Source organism: Malaya genurostris, chromosome 2 (assembly GCF_030247185.1).
Source record: "Malaya genurostris strain Urasoe2022 chromosome 2, Malgen_1.1, whole genome shotgun sequence".
NCBI classification, from domain to species: Eukaryota; Metazoa; Arthropoda; class Insecta; order Diptera; family Culicidae; genus Malaya; species Malaya genurostris.
The window spans coordinates 81844458-81859634 of NC_080571.1; the positions used below are offsets into that span (position 1 = coordinate 81844458).

General features: G+C 35.2%; 1 protein-coding gene across 4 annotated transcripts in view; it reads right to left on the reverse strand.

The window, feature by feature from the left end:
- LOC131430940 (calcium uptake protein 3, mitochondrial) overlaps positions 1-15177 on the reverse strand; it is a 229629-nt gene that overhangs the window by 50215 nt on the left and 164237 nt on the right. The gene's annotated exons all lie outside the window — the stretch shown is intronic.

Below are 15177 nucleotides of genomic sequence, written 5' to 3' on the forward strand. Positions count from 1 at the left end.
TATTCGTGTTTGTTTAATTGATCTTTCTCACTGAATAATTAATTGCTGGAAGCAATCAAACTATTATGACAAAGACCATATAAAAAATTCATTTATATGAATTGCATTCGTGTCAGCGCTCTAACACGAAGACCAGTTTACCTCTATTTGGTTCATTGATCAATTTCATGAAACCAAAATACGAATGGACTTGCGCCTAACTGGTTGCACTTCAAGGGAATATGCGCGAAATACCAAACCAAACCCGAGTAAAGTCTAACATCAAAATTTGAACAAATTGATATTTGATTATGGTAGCAACATCAGATTGAAATCCTAATATGATATAGGCTCATCAAATTTTCAATTAATATCACATTGTGTTATCATTTTGCTGTTTAAAGGCAAAAGTTTTGTGAAACTCAAAAAATGAAAATATTAAAATCAACAACTTAGTGAATCCATTGGAATAGAGTAAATGTCAAATGGCAGCACAAAAATACAAAGTTAAGTTTCAATGGAAGAATTATTGTTTCAATCCTTTGTTGCATTTTACAAAAATGCTTTGACATCCTGCCAGGATCTTGCAGTTGACCGCAACCATAACCGCGAATGAACGATTTTTTTCAACATTTTTTCAACTTTTACGCAAATAATGCTCTTTCTTTTTAACCACGAGAATATTGGTGTCAAACCACACGTCTGTGAGGCATTAGATAAGTTGGCGATCATCGTTACCACGTTTGTCTGAAGCAGGTCAATCTGAATAGTGGCTTTGGTATTCCCATCTCGCTGATCGTCTGCCGTAGAAGCTTATTTCAGAATTTGATATGAGAAATATATTTGACGTCATCGATTTCCTTCTAGATGCGTTAAGTATCCGATCCTGTAACAATTTTTGCGTTTAGTTAAAAAAAAATGTTTCGATATTTGTAATCATACGACGTTGCGAAGTTCATTCAAAAGTTTTTAGACCATTATTTTCAGTGCATCCAGAAATCGGGGACCTGGATGGCGAAAATAATCTACTCGCCAAAGCCGTTCTGGAAATATCCATAACTTTATATCCAACAGTATGAAAAAATTAATTGTTTACGAAGTTCGAACATCGAATATTGAATGTCTCAGATTTCAGAACCAAGAGCTAATTCTTAATAATACTTTAGTGGCCACCAAGAAAATATATGTTTAATTTGTCTATTCCTAGACTACCACAAACTGTGTCGAAGACACTCTTTAAAACAATTCGCATTCCTAGTTATAAATGCTTAGAACTTCAAATACTCACTAACGCTAGATACTATGAGAAGTATTTTATCAATCATCTAATAGACCTTGGAACTTTAATACACTTTTTCAAAGAAACTTCATAATTTTGAGTCACAGGACTAATTCTGCATCAAATGATCGTAAATTATAAGAAAGAACTAAATAAACTGAAGAAATTCTGGTTCTATCTGTGGTCAGATATAATCGTTCATTGTCCCAAATAGTCGAAAGAACAAATTGTCTGGGATACCTTTTTGTCGGATTCACGTTCCCTGTGCTGTAGAAGACTTCACTGCAAAACGTTCGGTCTTCAGAGCCTCTAAATTCGTATTTCAAAGTGATTACATGTGCGAGTTGTTTGAGATCAAGTAGATAACTCAATTTAATGTTATAATGTTTGAATGCTACATCTTTGGATATGAGAAGGACAAAGAGAACATTTTTATACTGTGCTCAAATAGCCACACTGCTATTCACGGTGGATGCGGGATGGAAGCGACGCAACGAGTGTGCACTGACAGACACTACCTGCATACAACTTTGTGAAATAACACTACTTGTCATATAACCGAACATTTTCCATCTCCTGATAGCTAGCACTTACAGTCCATAGCAATCGCAAAAAGTTCGCATTCCAAAACACCTAAGTTCGAAACCGGGATTCTCTCCGCGGTAGTGTAAAGATTGCATGAAAACTTTTTTCTTGATTGCGACTAATATGGAGATTGTATAAAATCTTTTTTCTTGCTTGCGAGTAATATCGCCTAAATGTATACTATCCCGGACCTTTTTTGGCTGTTCTATTTTTAAATTATGCTCGTAACGTGTCATTTCGAGAAAATCTACATCATATTAAATTTTCAATGTGCTTTCACTAAGAGCAAAACTAGTTTCCAGTTTGATGTCACACAGCATTTTTTTTGCTTTCAATTTTGATCTTTTAACACTCCAAATACCAAGCCTGAAAAAAGTTGGAACGGTAACTTTGAGCTGTCATAGCTCAGCTGTTTTTCAACGAACCTCAATAAATTTTACACCCTCGAATTTTGTGAAGTTCGTAGATTGATTAAAAAACTTTGTAGGAGTTGATTGGTAAAGAAAAATCAATGAAAATTTGATTTTTCCCGTTCCAAGTTTTTTTCACGCGCCCAATATGCCCTATCTGCTTTCCAATTTTCTTTCCTGTGGCATAAACGTCGCATAGAAAATATTGAATACTTCAACTTTACCGAGTCATAACTTTGTTGTTAGTAAACCGATCTTCAAAATTTGTTCACCATTGGAAAGGTACTACTTCCACAAATAGAATGCACTGAAAAAAACTAAAAATAGGGTTGTCTACCCAAAGTTATAATGAAAACTGTACATAGATGACCTTAGAAAAGATGAAACTTTTTACAATGATCGTAAATATCTCGAAATTCAAAGCGATGACTAATATATTTTTATACATCATTCGATTGCTAGTGATACCAGCTACAATTTTCGCTCAACTACCATTCCTGCACAATCAAAAGAAAACATTAAAAAATCGATAAATTTATAAATATATATGAATTTTTCATTTTTTTTTCACATGTTTGTATATAACTCAAAAATTAAAGCGATGACATATACATTTTTTTGATTCAAAATATTGGAATCATTACCAATGTATTGATGAACAAAATTATATATCCGTTCAAAGAAGCTCAAGAAATTTGGTACAAATACAGAGAATTTCTATTATTGGGAAAATTTTGCAAAAAAAAAACAAATCAAAACTTTGAAATTTTATGACATATATTTTTTTATTATTTTAGTTGGAAATTTATTATGAACAAAATTTACAAGAAAACTGAAACTTGGATTTCACTGATAATCTTAAAAATTTTGGTAAATATACCTAAACTCTAAAAATAATTATGGAATTGGACAAAAGATCTAAACAATTTTCATGCCCAACCCAAACGGAATTGATAACTACTAAAATTAGGTTTTTTTGTTTTAGATTTTCCATAAATCTCAAAAAATCGGTAGAAGATAGGAAATTTCAAAATTTCGAAAAATATATTGCTTTCCAACGTTTCTGCAAATCGAAGTGAAAATATTGGAATCCGTTTTGATTTCATCTGTTTGAAAGAGACGTAGAATTTGTTTTTCATTAATAAAATAAATTTTGTGACAACACAAAAATATAAAATTATTTTAATGGCTTTGTACAATAAGAAATAGAACGTAGAACTATATGAATTTCATATACTAACCCATGGCAAAAGAAACCAACTACAATTAAAAAAAAAAATATTGCTTGATTTTTGTTTTACAAGCAATTAAGAACAAAAACATATATCTTAAATTTTTCGCTATCCTAAACGACTTCAATTATAATCGATAGAATAATAACATTTAAATATCACAAACTTAGAATTATTTCGGAATGTATAGAATTCGAAAATTATATGAATTTTCTATTACTAAACAATTCAGAAAAAATATAATTCCGAATTTAGCACAAAAAAGCACACGAAATTAAGTAAAACTTTTTTTTATCCACCTAGTTGTGTAATGATGCCTTTCTCATATCTCTCTTATTCATATATAAAAAATGTATTCTTCAAACAGTTTTGTTTGATTTTTGAAAAACATGAAAGCTAGTGCATGAACTAGTGTAACCTACAAAATGAAAAAGCAATGTCCTGACATTACATTCCATTTGTGGAATTTGGCCTTTCTGTTTCAACAGACTTCGCAGCCGATTCTTAGTGTACAGAGTCATTGCTTGGCTAGTACTATGGATCCTACTGACACTATGAATCCTTCCAGGTCGGGGCTCGAACATACGACAACTGGCTTGTAAAAGACCAGTGCCCTATACCCTGAACCGCCAACCCGGGACCTACAAAATGAAACAGTTCTCAAATCGGTTAGGCCATCTTTCTCAGTGAAGTGAGTTCCACTATTTCAGGTACTTATGAAACTGGAATCGCCCCGAATATTAGCTATGCAGCAGCCTTTGCGATAAGCACCAACCAACCAATCTATTTGCAGCTTACAGTTGTCTTCGTCTCGAAAAAACAACCTCTTCGTTTGAATGCTTTTTACACCTATGTTATCATAACTAATTGGCTCAAGTGGCATGTTCCGCTAGTTATTTGGAGATTCGTGCCTTGCCGTAGCTTCTCAGGGATGGGAATGGAAGGATAAAAAGAACATGGAAGGGAATTGGGAATTGGGTGAGGTGGGAAAACAGCACAAAACATAAAGAAATAAATCGTCCTGCATCCCCGAAAGGATGCTGAACGATCTGCAGGTGCCAAAATGCGGTTGATAAAACCTCCAACCACCGAGAGGCCTTAGAGATTTAACAAAAGCGACACCACTCTGCATTCCCCGAAGAATGCAGAACGATTTCTTCCCGAATATGCACTTGAATTAATTTAACACTTTAGAACAAAAATACCTTATTTTCTTATATAGTTAATAAATGACTTACATGATACGAATATTTTTCAAAGAAAAAACTCAATGTTTGAACATATTTTAAAATTTTTTTTAAAAATATCTCCTCCGCCTTTTTTATAAACATGCTCGAAAATATTTTGTTTCAAGCACAAGAAACGGATTTTTTTCGTTTGCATCAATGTTAGATATAGGGTAACAGAGGTATTTTGGCCACTTCATATATTTTGGCCCACCCAACAAACTTTATGGATTTAATCGATGTTAAGTAACCCATGTTGCATCCATTTGAAGCTAATCACATTAAATAACCTATGGCGGAAGGGTTTTTCAAAGATATTACAACATTTGGTGGATATTTTTACAAAGTGGGCCAAAATAAAATCAATCCTAAAGTGGGCCAAAATACCTCTGTTACCCTAGCAGTTTAAAAATAACCTGTTTTTGAACTAGTTTTGCTCATAACTTCGGTTCAGAAAACGCTACCTGAATACGCCAGTCATTAAAAAATTGGTTTTAACAAACTCTAAAAGATGTTCAAAGATACTTATACGAAACGAGAAAAATATAAATGCTAGAACGAAAAATCTGATTTTTTGAGAAACACCCTAAGTTGCTCTTTAAAAATAGCTGTAACACTAAAACCGTTGCAGATACTACTATGGTGTCCTCAGCAAAGCTGCTCGATATAAGTTTATCTACAATTTTGCCGAAGAATGCAGTCCTATATCTCAATACATCCGGAAAATAAGTTTTGAATCACCTTAATAATAAGAGCCACCCTAATACCATGTACATCGAGATATGGCTTATCTTCACTGATAATTTGTTTTGAAGACATCATAGCTCTATAGTATAAGGTTAAGCCACAAATGTTTTTGTCCCCCTAAATTGTGGATCCGGATCACTGTGCAATGCAATTAAACTCGGAAATTTTAAAATTTCCGATCTTTTACCTATTTTTTGAGACTCTACGGCAAACCTACAACAAAATCAGAATTTTAGTAGTTATCAGTTGCGTTTGGGTTGTGCAAAAAAAATTGTTAGGATCGTTTGTCCAATACAAAAATATAACTATTTTTAGAATTTTAGGTTATTTACTAAATTTTTTTAAATTTTCAGTGAAATCCAACTTTCAGTTTTTTTTTTGTAAATTTTGTTCATAATAAATTTCGAACTAAAATAATAAAAAAATATATGTTATAAAATTTAAAAATTTTGATTAGATTTTGTTTGGCAAAATTTTCCCAATAAAAGAAATTCTCTGTATTTGTACCAAATTTCTTGAGCTTCTTTGAACGGATATATAATTTTGATCATCAATACATTGTTTCTGGTAATGATTCCAATATTTTGATTCAAAAAAATGTATTTGTCATCGCTTTCATTTTTGAGTTATATACAAACATGTGAAAAGAAATGAAAATTTCATATATATTTATAAATTCATCGATTTTTTAATGTTTTCTTTTGATTGTGCAGGAATGGTAGTTGAGCGAAAATTGTAGCTGGTATCACTAGCAATCGAATGATGTGTAAAATCTATAGGTCATCGCTTTGAATTTCAAGATATTTACGATCATTGTAAAAACTCTCATTTTTTCTTAGGTCATCTATGTACAGTTTTCATTATAACTTTTGGGTAGACAACTCTATTTTTAGTTTTTTTCAGTGCATTTTATTTCTGGAAGTAGTACCTTTCCAATGGTGAACAAATTTTGAAGATCGGTTGACTAGCAAAAAAAGTTATGACTCTGTAAAGTTGAGGTTCTCAATATCCGATTCGCGGTGCAGGTGCCGCATGAATGCAGATAGGGCACGTTTTGAGCTTGAAAAAAAAACTTGGAACGGGAAAAATCAGCTTTTCATTAGTTTTTCCTGAACGATCGTCAATAATGATATACTTAAAATAATCTTCAAACTTTACAAAATTCGAGGGTGTAAAATCTATCGAAATTGGTCAAGTAACAACTGAGCTATGATAGCTCAAAGTTACCGTTCCAACTTTTTTTGAGGCTTGGTGCTTCGCGTAACTTTTTTAGGCTTGGTATTAGGAGTGTTAACCGTTAAAACGACCAAAACGATAGCAAATTAAGTAATCGATATATACGAACAGCACAACATCAAATTGAGTTTTCTTCTTAATCTCACACTCTACTCGGGAAACTATCGATGAATTTTACAGTGTATCTCGTCGAAGAACACTTCTTAGTTGGAAAACCTCATGAGATATTGAGGAGTTAGTGTTTTTTGAGTGCTTAGGGCACATAACCGATTTTCTTTATCTTTAAGTTTCGTATTCGACTCATCTTTGCATAACAGTTTATGCTAAACTGTTATGCCACCTAGCCGTTTAACATAAGCCGCCGAGCAGACGTAAAGTTGATACTACTTGCAAAACATTTAACTTCTATTAGTTTCAAAGTTCGAAGAAAATCATTGTAGTAAAAAGTTGATTGACAACTAATATACATAGGCTATGCAATCGCTGTGAAAATCGACTTTTGGACGGAGGCTCGGAGGGCCGAGTGTCATATATCATTCGATTGAGTTCGTGGAGATCACAAAATGTCTGTGTGGATGTGACAAATAATGTCACTCGATTTTCTCAGAGATGGCTGAACCGATTTTCACCAACTCAGATTCAAATGAAAGATCTTATGTTCCCATTGCTTGCTATTGAATTTTATCTTTATTCGACTTCCGGTTACGGAATTACAAGATAATATGTGCAAATCTATGAAAAATGCGCACTCAATTTTCTCGGAAATGTCTCAACCGATTTTCACAAACTAAGATGCAAATAGAGGTATTGAAATTTATTTAAAAGTTCCCGAAACCAAACCCGACTTCCGGCTCCGGTATTACAGCGCGATAAGTGAAAAATTTTCATTTTCATGAACATCTTTTCTGGGTGCTGGGTCAACTAGGTGTAAATTTTTATAAAACATGAAAACTGGTAAATTCATCTAGTTGGCAGACCTTGTTAGTTAGTCGATGTATAAATCTACTTTGGAACTATTAATCCCCAGTTTCTGCTTCCAGAAGTATCTATAATAGTGAAGAAAAACTTCAAAAACGGAACTCACTTTGATTTCACAGCAACGACTGAACCGATTTTCACAAATCTTGATTCAAATTAAAGCACTAATTGACTTAAAAGAAACTGCGCAATTTTATCCAGATTCGATTTCCGGTTCCGCAATTAGAGGGCAATGAGTGTCAAAACTTTCAAACTATCATACAAAATGATGCAAAGCCGGTACGCATCGGTACGTGCAGGTACGGAGGAAGAAGAAAATACCATCGCCTAGCACACAGCGTGCTTTGTTCAATTTTGTATAGTGTGCAGGTTTAGCACATTAACTTGACAAAACTGTTTACAAATGGAAAAGGTTAACACATGGATCAATAAGTCCCGAGACTAAAGCAGAGATGGCGCTCGTAGTAAACCAGTAACCACGTCTTTCTAGAGTACTAACCTTTGCTTGAAACGGGTCAAAATTTCAAGTCGATCCGACCAGAAACAGCTGAGTTATCGAGGTTGGAGTAAAGTCGTTTTGTAGTTTGTATGGAAAATGGAAAAAACCGAGTTTCGTGTTTTGATAAAACATTGTTTTTTAATGGGTGAAAACACCGTGCAAGCGAAACAATGGATTGAAAAATGTTATCCGGACTCTTGTCCATCAAAAGCCACGATTTGTCGGTGGTTCGCCGAGTTTAAATGTGGTCGTACCGACACAAATGACGTGAAAATGACGTGGAACGGAACTGTAGAAGCCGTTACACCGGAAAATGTGAGTGAAGTGACAAAAATTATAATGAAAGATCGTAAAGTGAAGCTCCGTGAGATTGCTGAGATGACACATATATCATATGGAAGTGTATTTACTATCCTTCATGAAAAATTGAGCATGAAAAAGGTTTTTTCCAAGTGGGTGCCGCGATTGCTTTCGATGGAACAAAAATGCACCCTGTCACAAGTCGATGAAAACAATGGCGAAATTGAACGAATTGGGCTTTGATCTGCTTCCCCACCCCCTATACTCGCCAGATTTAGCCCCCAGTGACTACTGGCTCTTTGCTGATCTTAAAAAAATGCTCCGGGGAAAAAGATTTGGCTCAAATGAGGAGGTCATCGCTGAAACTGAAGCTTATTTTGAAGTGAAAGATAATTTTTTTATAAACATGGTATTGAAAAATAGGAAAAACGTTGGAACCATTGTATCACCCTAAAAGGTTGATGAATAAAAAAAAATTTGCAAAAAAAATGTTGTTTCCATTGTTAGTCTCGGAACTTATTGATCCATGTGTTATGGTAGAAAGTTTTTGATTTTATTCCAGTTTAAAAAAAATTGACAGAATCTTCTAGTGATGTTTTTGAAAATATAAGTAATATGAGAAAGGCATCATTACACCACTAGGTGGATTAAAAAGAGTTTTTGTTCTAGGCATTGCATTTCTGTGCAATAAGGCTTGTTCGCGACAATATCTGGACACCTCTAAATACGTATTTTTGGAAATACTTCATCAAAGCGTGAATTATTTCGCAGTTTGATAAACGTATGTAAGCTCATCGTTAAAAATCAAATTTTGATGATACGACAAACTTTTATATCGAATATGGCGTCCAAAAAAGAACGAGTGCGATCGCAATGAAAATCCGGATCTGTCAGTCGGAAAACTTGCAAACTTTGTTTTTCTGCAAGCACTGTCCATAACGATATTAAATCTTTAGATACATGTGTGTCAACACCCAGAAAGGCTGGGAGCGGAACAAAAACAGATCTTAGGAACCACCAAAAGTACGCGAAGGTAAAGCAAATAGCAAATAGTAATCGCTGTGGAAAATCGACTTTACAACCGAGTGTCCTATACCATTAGACTCAGTTCGTCGGGATCACAAAATGCCTGTGTATGTATAATGTCACTAATTTTTTTCATCGGTTTCGAAACTATAGAGCGATGAGTGTCAAAACATTCAAATCGTCATTCAAAATGACGATGCAAAACGGGTATGCGTCGGTACGTGCGGTACGGAAAAAGAAAACACCACCGGCTTTGATCCGTTCGCAGCGTGCTTTGTTCAATTTCGTATTGCGTGCATGGTTGCCAAATTTAAATCTATATTTTTCAGGTGAAAAATATGTAATCTGTAAATCTTTTATTCAACTTGTATCAACTTGTTAGTATTATCACAAAATCATGATAACGATGCTTTGTTATAAACGTACACTTATTGACTTTCTCATATAGAAAGTTTATGCAATCATTTGAAAAATTGACCAGTGAAAATTAGCCTAGAAGGCTAAGTGTTCTATATCATTTGACACAATTTATCAAGCTGAGCAATGTCTGTGTGTGTATGTACGTGTGTTAGTATGTGTTAAATAATGTCACTCATAAAATAAAAAACATTGGATTTCGTCATGCTTCCATAGGGTGAAGTGTGTTAAAAATTGCACACCGTTATTCAGAGCGACGATGCAAAAAAGGTAAAATTCTTTTAGATTTCGCGCAAAACTAATTTAATTCGTAGGCTATATTAGATACTTACTAAATGAACCGACTTCAGCTATGCTCAAGTCAATTCAATTTTCTCAGAGATGATTCGATCGATTTCCCTAAGCTTAGACTCAAATAAAAGTTCCTGTAGTCTCATAAGTTGCCGTTTAATTTCATCCGGGTTTGACTTCCGGTTGCAGAACTATAGGGTAAAGTGTGTTTAATTATTTAATGCAATGATGCAAAATAAAGAAAATTCTTATTAACTTGTTGACATAACAGTTTACAAATTGAAAAGGTTATGTTAGTTTATACCCAAAGAAAGTTTCTTATTTTATTTAAGATTGAAAAAAAATTTCCTGACAGAATCTTCTAGTGACATTTTTGGAAATATAAGTAATATTAGAAAGGCATCATTACATCATTAGATGAATTAAAAAAGGTTTTGGCGGATATCTCGCAACGTAACCAGTTGATTCTCGTATGTGATCAAAGTTTTAAGTTGAAGTCTCCCGGTTTTGAAAATCAAGTAAGAATGAATTGTCTCCTTAGAATGCAAACCAATATCTAATGCCGTTCGGCACGCCAGAAAAACACGTTCCATCACGCTTCCAATTTTCTTGATGGAAAGTACGACGCCGTACCGCGGCATTTGTCTGAACGAAACTATCAAACAAAAATCTTGGAGGGAAGGCATCAAAAGCATTGTCCTCAACATAGATGGGTATGTAAAAGTAGACATTGTCATGCTCAACGCAGTGGACTTCGCTATTTGTCAGCTTGGGTACCTTTGATTCGTGTTATGTCGTAAACGGTATGTATATTGCATTATCCTATTGGTTCAATTGCAGTTCTTGCACCTTGTTTATATCGAGGCTCATTTTTCTTTCAACAAAGTTTATTGTTCACAACGCGTATTGTACTTTGTTTCTATCACCGAAAAAAGCTCTCAAATGCGAACTGACACGCTGGAGTCTTTTTTATGCAAGCGAATATACGCTTAGGTTTGAAAACCAGCACAAAAATGACTGCATAACTTGAAAAATTCGCTTGCAAAACTAAAAAAATTAAAGACTGTAGTGTAATTAAGCTATCCACATACATTTGTGTTGTACGCATGCATTAGTGATGGTTTTTTATGCTCAGATCACAGCAAGCTGTGCGTTTGGCTGTCAGCTTTCGTTTGTTTACTTGTTTGTGCGGTTGAAATTCTGCGCTTTCAAAATGTCGCGTATTGAAAAGCAAGTGAAAATTAAGATTCTGGACACATGGCTAAGTGAGAAGGGTATTACTATGCGAAAATTAGCGAAGCGGTTCGGAATTCATCATGCAGGTGTTAATTAATAAGTTTGGGGAACACTATTCTTTGGATGAGCTACCAGTAAGACCCAGAAAATCCGGTTCTTCCAACCCGAAACTGGACCAGAAAGTGCTATCTCTAATCATGAAGAACAAATCAATGTTAATACGTGATCAAGAGGCGAAATCACCTGAAGTAGAATAGAAGAAGCGAGCAGTAACACTTCTTCAATATTTTGTTTCGTTTATAAAAAAAAACTTCCAAGATTGCTTTTTATACGCCTTGACTTTGACTCATTGGTGCATTATCCGTTTATGTTGGACTGCTAACGCCACCTATCGGTTCAGCATAAACCACTAGTCAGGCGTAAAGGATTTACATTTACACTTTTTGCTCCGAAGAGCCGAAAGAAAATTACTTTTTGACGGTATTCTGACCATAAACAGATGGTTGCCATTAAGAATTTTTTTGTATCAAATGGGTTCCGATTTTTGTTCAGTAGATATTCTTATTTTGACGTTTCGTATTCGACTCATAAGTGCAACTTGTGTCCTGTCTTTGCTTAAGTGCCGAAAGACTACGGTGCAAGAAGTATAAATCTAAATAGCATTATTTTACGTCTTTTTAGCTGCTTTTGCTGAACCGTTAGGTGGCCTTGGTAGTACAACATAAACGACTAGAGCACTGATGAATCGAAGACGAAACGTAAAAATAAGAAAATAGTCCTGTGCACTGAGCACAAACCTATACCCATGTGGTACCAAAAGCCCTTAGGTAACTTCTAATATTGTTGCCAACCAGCCCTAGCTTCGCTAATAAACATGTCGTCATTGATTTTTATTACATTGTTTCCATAAGCAATAAAATGCCATGAAATCGGTACCCCATCGAGAGGAAGAGAGAGAGAGAGAGATACAGTCTTTGTTGCCCAAAAAACCAACCGGAAATGGGATTAATTTCAAGCGTGTTCTGAATTCATGACATTCAGATTTACCGCTTTATTGATACTTTGTCACCTACAAAGAGCACAACCCCATGCACGATGTTTGTTTCTTCGGGTTTAATGAACAGAGTAACAGCCCATGCATCAGAAATGGTAATAACGTTAAGAAGCGTTAATAACACATAAGACGCAATACGATTAGGCGGCGAAGAATTATGTACTTTTTTGGAAGATGTTTAAGTGTATGCGAAAATGACGTAAACGCCAGAATTGGAATCAAAAACAAAATTTCGAAAAGTCATTTTTATAAAGTTTTCATTCATATTATTTTTTAGATTGTTTTGGCAATCGGATTGGATCAGAGCCTGTCGGCACTTGAGACAGATTTGCGTTGTTGATTTTCGGCTGCTTCAGAAAAAAAGGCGAGCAGTGCGATCGGATGGTTTCGCGTGGGTAGATCAATCGCTTTAAAAGATCGTAAAAGTGAGAATTTTTGGTGAAGAAAGCGAAGAAAAGTGTTTTCAACGAACAAAACGATTACCATTCGACGATGGTGTCGGGACTTTGGAACGAGTAAGGGCATGGGATCCTGCTCGCGGGGCACTCCATGAGCAGATTAGCGAGCTGTCAACTTTATTATAAGCTATTATTTAACGACATTTGTTATTGAGCGAGAAGCCACTGGCGCTAGTCAGATGCTAGATGAGTATACAGATTGCGAATAAGTTTTTGTTTTCGACCGTAGATTGGAATGGACAAATGTCACCATTAGGTAACATCCAGCAATCCCGTGTGACCGACCGATGAGTAATCTTTCCTTGCAATTCAATCTGGCTGCGATCCAATTATTGCACATTGCATGAATCAATGCAACGAGTGCGGTTGAATGTGCAATCGTGCACGCATACCGCCCAGAATGCCGGGTAGTGCACTTCTAGGGAAACCTTGTTAATAGACGTTTCATAATAGTCACATGACAACATATCTCTTTTTGGGACAAGTCGATGAATGTACAAACGAACCATAATTCAGGTTGATTGCCAAGGGCAGCCGTTTGAGGCCGAGACTAAAATGTCTAATCGGTAAGAGTTTTCATTCTCACTCACCCACACACACACACACACACACACACACACAGACGCGGACGGACTCATCTCGTAGTGTTATTTCATTAGGCTGGAATCCGTGATATGAAGAAGCCCACTCACCACCGCCGGGAGGTGGCAGATTTGAAGTGATTCATGATCATCGTGACCGTCTATCCCGTTGCATGTGACTGGGCAGCTTGCCCGTGTCGACACGCGAGAAAACAAACTGATTTACAATTCCGAAGAACTTGTTGACCGTTTTAGAAGTCTGAAATAGACTGCTGGCCGAGCCTGGCACTGTTCGACTGGTGAACTTGTGTGGCTCTCTGGCAAATTTATTGACGGCACCCACGAAGTCGAAGATTTCGTTTTGTCGGTTGTTTTCATCAGATTACAAGGAGAATTGATGGTGTTAACAAATTAGTGGTGATTTTGTGAGAACAACAAACCAGCAAGCCAAATTAACAAAATGTATGTATGATAAATATGGTCAATCTCGAAGCTGTCACGACAAAACAAAATAACCGAAAAATCACTTCAATATAATACAAAAGTCTTGAACGAAACAAAGAATCGAAAATCAAACAAGTCGCTAACAATAATAAATGACAATAAACTAAAACTGATTGTCTGATAAAACACAAATCAGCAAGAACTTAAAAAATTGTAATGTCAAGAATTTCAGTGAACAACACTATAGGTCATCATAAACTGATATACAATATACATTTACACGTACTTGTCATTATGTTTCGGTCTTGGAATTCGATTTTTTTAATTCTACAACTCTTCATCTCCAATCAATACTACACTCCTGTCAACATTCTTCCAGGTTGGGACTGAAGTATACTACAGCTTATTTTTCCTTCTTATTTCATCTTTGATTTCTGAGCGCATAGCATGTTAAATTGAGTTTGTATTGTCGTTAAGTAGCTCATTTTAATCTACGAAGGGACAAAATTTGTGGAAAACGGCTCTGCCATCTCCGAGAAAATATGACTTCCAAATTGGAACAGTTTTGAACCTAGTTAAACCTAGACTTACTATCGCATGATCTATTTCAATTAGGGGCTGTCCATAAAAGACGTCACGCTTTTTTTGACTCCCCATCCCCCCTTTGTGACAAATTGTCACAGAAGCAAAGACAGATGTTGGTGGAGGAAAATCACATATGATCAAGATAGGACATGACATGATCTACGTCTGAAATCGTTGATCTCTCGCCCTTTTTCAAATGGAGTACAATTGAATAAACTGCATCAGAATCAGATAAGAGAAATTCTTATGATATACTATTATCAATGCTAGAAAATCAAATTACTGAAAAAAATGTCAGTGCATAACCAAGTTAAACCGTTTGAAGGCATTTTTTTCTTTTTTACTCATATTAGGCAAAATTTAAAAATTTCGCTAATTTACTCGCTCCTCCGTGCACTTTTGCTGATCACAACAGAAATGATTTCCTGCATCACTCATTTCAGAATTTACAAGAAGAAGCTTTTACAACGACAAATACACGTTTTCCTATAGAATGTAAACGTTTATTGTGGAGATTTTTTTCAGGAAATAGGGCTAAGCAGTAATATAATTAGGTATTTCAAAAATGCGCTCATTGAAAATATTGGACGTCACATTCAAAAACCTCCCCCCCC